Here is a 5,667-nt window from a genome sequence, read left to right as displayed (position 1 = left end):
GGTAGGTGACACTGATTTTGCAAACAGGTAACTTTTCTATTTCACCGATGTGCGCTGATAGGCTGCATTGATGGGCACTGATGGCCACTGATGAGGCGGCATTGATCAAGAGGCACTGATGAGGCTGCACTGATAGGCGGCACTAAAGGGCAATGGTAGGTGACACTGATGGGCAGCACTGATAGGTGGCACTGCTTAGCAGCAGTGGGTGTCTGTGTGAGGGACTGGTATTCTGTTTACTCAAGCCGGTAATCCGCTTTTCTGTTTACATCTCGTGATTAGCTGTCATTGGCTGACAGCTGATCACGTGGTAAAGGGTCAGGATTGGCCCCCTTCGTGGTAAAGGGTCAGGATTGGCCCCTTACTCCGATCTGTGATCAGCCGAGTTTAATGGACTAGCTGATCACAGAGCGAGCCGCCCGCACGCCCAGCATGGGGTGCGCAGGCAGCAAATGCGTGGGAGGACGTACATGGATGCCCTTCTGGCCATTTAGGCCCGCGCTGTAGCTGTCTTTCAGCTATAGTGCAGGCGGAAAGAGGTTAAGGGGCTCTGGGCTTCAGCAAAATGGCCGCCTCCTGCAAGAAGAAACAGAAGCAATGCTGGAGCCAATTTACAGCACACACTAATGATGGCAGTATAATTATTAAATGTGGAATGTTTGATCCTAGGTGAAGAACTTTTTTTGCAAAGTTGTTATGGGTAAAGTTCCCCTTTTAACCAAATCTGAGGCCAGGCAATTTTTAGCATTTCACTCAGCATTGCTGTCCTGGCAACAAGGAAACCTTTTGTCCCCATAGCAACCAGTCAGAATCCTCCTTTCATTTTCACACCACATGCTGTAGAGGGGAGAGCTGATTGGTCGGTGACGTCACGCACAGCCAATGAGAGACATGAGGAGTAGAGATTTATTATGTTATGATTAGGAGAGGTGAGGAATGCCAGGCGGCATCACGTGATTCTCCTCACAGCGCCGAGAAGTCGCTCTGCGCACGGGGGCGTGGTTTTGCCTCATGTTTTGACGCCTCTCTGCCGCCTCTCACGTGATGAGCTCCCTTCCAATCAGCGCTGCGGACCTGCCTAGAAGTATCGGCGTTCCCTTGCAGCCAGGTAAAGGGCAGCCTGCAGCATCCGGGCTCTTCCCATTGTTCCTGGTGATGGCCGTGTGTGGGAGGGGAGTGTGTTGCCCATGGCAACTGACCATATCCTGCCGGGATGAGGGGGGGAAGATGGTTGCTATGGACAACAGACACATGAAGGATGTGTTCTACGGGGGGGGGGGGGGCTTATTAACACCTGGGGCCCCCAGAATAGAGCTGTCTATGCGATTCATCACCATTCAATTCCATTAAGCTGTTGTGATGCTGAAGTCCCCTTAAGAAGATTTACCCCCCCCCCCTCCATATGACCGGGCCATTTTTTTGTGATTCGGCAAAAAAATGCGTTACTTTAACCACTTTACCACCGGAGGATTTTACTGTCTTACGTCCAGGCCACTTTTTGCGATTCGGCGCTGTGCGACTTTAACTGACAATTGCGCGGTCGCGCGACGCCGTACCCAAACAAAATTTACGTCCTTTTTTTTCCACAAACAGAGCTTTCTTTTGGTGGTATTTGATCCCCTGTGCGATTTTTACTTTTTGAGATATTAATAAAAAAACAGCGACAATTTTGAAAAAATAACAATATTTCTCTACTTTGACAGTTAAAAAATATCCAATATATTCAATGTTTGTCATATATTTAGGCCAAAATGTATTTAGCTACATGTCTTTGACAAAAAAAATCCTCAATGAGCGTATTTTTAACTGCTTTAAGACCGGAAGATTTTACCCCCTTCCTGACCAGGCCACTTTTTGCGATTCGGTGCTGTGCGACTTTAACTGACAATTGCGCGGTTGTGCGACGCTGTACCCCCAACTAAATGTACGTCCTTTTTTTCCCACAAACAGAGCTTTCTTTTGGTGGTATTTGATCACCTGTGCGATTTTTACTTTTTGCGCTATAAACAAAAAAAAGAGTAAATTTTGAAAAAATAACAATATTTTTCACATTTTTTTATATGAAATTCCCCCCAAAAAAATGTAAAAATCAAAATTTTTTTTACATTTTTGGCCAATTTGTTTTCTGCTACCTATGTTTGGTAAAAAAAAATCGCAATAAGCGTATTTTGATTGGTTTGCGCAAAAGTTATTGCGTTTACTAACAAAGGGAAAGATTTTTGTCATTTTTGTTGTTTTTTTTTTTAACGCATAATGGCGGCGATCTGCGATTTTTTTTGCGGTACTGCGACAATGCGGCGGACAGATCGGACCCTTGACTGACATTTTTGACACTTTTGGGGGTACCAGTGACATTACTGCAGTAATCAGTGCTATAAATATGCACTGTTACTGTAAAATTACACTTGCAGGGAAGGGGTTAATTTTATTGGAGAGGGAGGGGTTAATGTATGCCTGGTGCTTACTAACGTGTGTGGGGGGAGGGGACTGAGTGACACAGGGACAGATCGCATGTTCAGCTATGCTGAACCCTGCAATCTGACCCTGCCTGTCACTTGGGAGATCCACCCACTTTGTTTACACAGGCGGGCGGATCTCCAGACTCAATTCCCCGACGATCGGGGAAGAGCAGCGGCGATCACCGCCTCTCCTCCCCTGGCCCGACTCCCGCTGTGACTGAAAACAGCGGGAGCGCGAGCACCGCCCAGAAAGGGAGGAGTCCAGCGACGTAGGTCTACGTCGCTGGACGATAACGAGCCACATTGCTGCAGTACAGTGAACGTGACTTTGTCAGCAAGTGGTTAACTGACAATTGCGCGGTCGTGCGACGCTGTACCCAAATAAAATTGATGTCATTTTTCCCATAAATAGAGCTTTCTGGTATTTTTAACCGCTTTAAGACCGGAAGATTTTACCCCATTCCTGACCAGGCCATATTTTGCGATTCGGCACTGCGTTACTTTAACGGACAATTGCGCGGTCGTGCAACACTGTACCCAAATTACATTGATGTCCTTTTTTCCCCACAAACAGAGCTTTCTTTTGGTGGTATTTGATCACCTGTGCGATTTTTATTTTTTGCACTATAAACAAAAAAAGAGCAACAATTCTGAATAAAATATACATATTTTTCACTTTCTGCTATATAACATTCCCAATAAAAAAAAAAAATGTAAAAATCAAATGTTTTCATCATTTTAGGCCAATTTGTATTCTACATATTTTTGTTAAATAAAGTATTTTGATTGTTTTTTGCAAAAAGTTATCGCATCTACAAAATAGGGGAAAGATGTCATTTTTTTTTTTTTTTACTAGTAATGGAGGCGATCAGTGATTTTTTTAGCAGGATTGCGGCGGACAGATTGGACCTCTAACTGACACTTTTGGGGGGACCATCGGCGCCGGAGGTGACTGATATTTCGGGAAAGTGCTTGCAGCTAGAGGAATAACCCCGGTACCGGCGTCCATAGCCGATGGTTGGCTGTCTTGTAATGACAACCGATGCGGGGCTGTCATTACAAGGAGCTGGAGGGGGCGTCCCGTCTCCCCAGGAGACCCGGGCAACCAGCCTGCATGGCCGCCGAAGACCCGATCAAAGCCGCATTCGGCTCTGATTGGGTCTCCATGTAAAAACGTGGAAGTGATGTCATGGCGTCACTTCCGGGTACTCGGCGCCAGATTAAAAAAAAAAAATGACGGCATTCAAAACAGCCAAACTCTCCTGATTTCCTGAGATACAGCAATGGCACCATTGGCGCCTTCTGCTGTCAATAAAACTCAGCCAATCAGGCGAGAGAGGGGTGGGGCCAAAAGGCAGCTCCGTGTCTGAATGGATACATGAAGCTGCAGCTCGGCTCGGGTGCCCCAATAGCAAGCTGCTTTCTGTGGGGGCACTGAACAGGAGGGAGGGGCCAGGAGATCTGAATAGGGCCCCCAGAAGAGGATCTGTATTTTAACCGGTTCCTAACCGCCCGCCGCCTTTTTACTGCGGCAGTGCAGCTCTACGTCAGTCGCGCGTCTGCAGCTAGGGGACGAACGCGCATCGCGCTCCCGCCCCCACTCGGCAGCGGAGACTCCAATGCACGGGGCAGGCGGCTCCGATTGCCACCTGACACCCGCGATCGCTCCCCGCTAAGAGAGAAGGACGGTCAGCTGTTGTAAATACTGCTGACCGTTCTTCTCTCTGAAATGATCACAGAGACATGTGATCCTATATAGAAGGATCACAGGAGCTCTGTGATCATTCCAGAGAGAACGGTCGGCTGTGTTTACAACAGCCGACTGTTCTTCTCTCTCAGCGGGGAGCGATCGCGGGGGTGTCAGGCGGCAATCGGAGCCGCCTGCCCCGTGCATTGGAGTCCCCGCTGCTAAGTGGGGGCGGGCGCGTGCTCGCCCCCTAGCTGCAGGCGCACGGCCGACAGATACCTATGTTGGTTCGCGCAGGAGGGGCTGCCTGCCCCAGTATAACTGCGACGGGTGGTGATTAACCACTTAAGCCCCGGAGGATTTGGCTGCTCAAAGACCAGGGCCTATTTTGTGATTCGGCACTGTGTGATTTTAACGGACAATTGCGCGGGCGTGCGACGCTGTACCCAAATAAAATTGACGTCTTTTTTTCCCCACAAACAGAGCTTTCTTTTGGTGGTATTTGATCACCTGTGCGATTTTTATTTTTTGCGCTATAAACAAAAAAAGAGCGTCAATTTTGAAAAAATAACAATATTTTTCACATTTTTTTTATATGCAATTCCCCCAAAAAAATGTAAAAATCTAAAGTTTTTAACATTTTAGGCCAATTTGTTTTCTGCTACCTATGTTTGGTAAAAAAATCGCAATAAGCGTATTTTGATTGGTTTGCGCAAAAGTTATTGCGTTTACTAACTACGTGAAAGATTTATGTAATTTTTTTTTTTTTTATAACTAGTAATGGCGGCAATCTGCGATTTTTTTTTTTTTTTTTTTTTTTTTTGCGGGACTGCGACATTGCGGCGGACAGATCGGACCCTTGACTGACATTTTTGACACTTTTGGTAACAGTGACATTACTACAGTAATCAGTGCTATAAATATGCACTGTTACTGTCAAAATGACACCGGCAGGGAAGGGGTTAACTTTATTGGTGATCAGTGGGTTAAATGTATCCCTAGGGGCGTGTTTCTAACTGTAAAGGGGCGTGGCTTGTGATGTAACCACAGAGACATACGATCCTACATAGCAGGATCGTACAGTCTCTGCACTTACATCAGGGAGAATGACAGACGGCTTTGTTTACATCAGCTGCCTGCCTTTCTCCCTCTCCTGCGGGAGATCGCGAGTGACCGGCGGACATCGGACCCGCCGGTCACACGCACTGGGATCCCTGTGAACGAGCGGGGGCAGGAGCGCGCCTCCGGCGGTGCGCGCTCGCCCCCTACAGGCTCCTGGGCGAGCGACGTAGCCCTACGTCGGTTTGCCCAGGAGTGGCTGATTGCCGCAGTAAATATACTGACGGCGGTCGGCAAGTGGTTAAAGGGTGTGGAATGGGGATTACCATTTGATAATATACTAAATGTCACCACGTGGCGCTGAAAGAAAGTGACGTGTGTTCAGTGTGAAGATAACAAGTACTTTCTGTCTCTGTACAGAATGGCGTCTTGTATTGTGAAGGGGTGTACAGGGAACTGGAA

The sequence above is a fragment of the Pelophylax lessonae genome (assembly GCF_965119305.1).
Source record: "Pelophylax lessonae genome assembly, chromosome: 11".
Classification (NCBI taxonomy): domain Eukaryota; kingdom Metazoa; phylum Chordata; class Amphibia; order Anura; family Ranidae; genus Pelophylax; species Pelophylax lessonae.
This window is presented reverse-complemented; position numbering follows the sequence as displayed.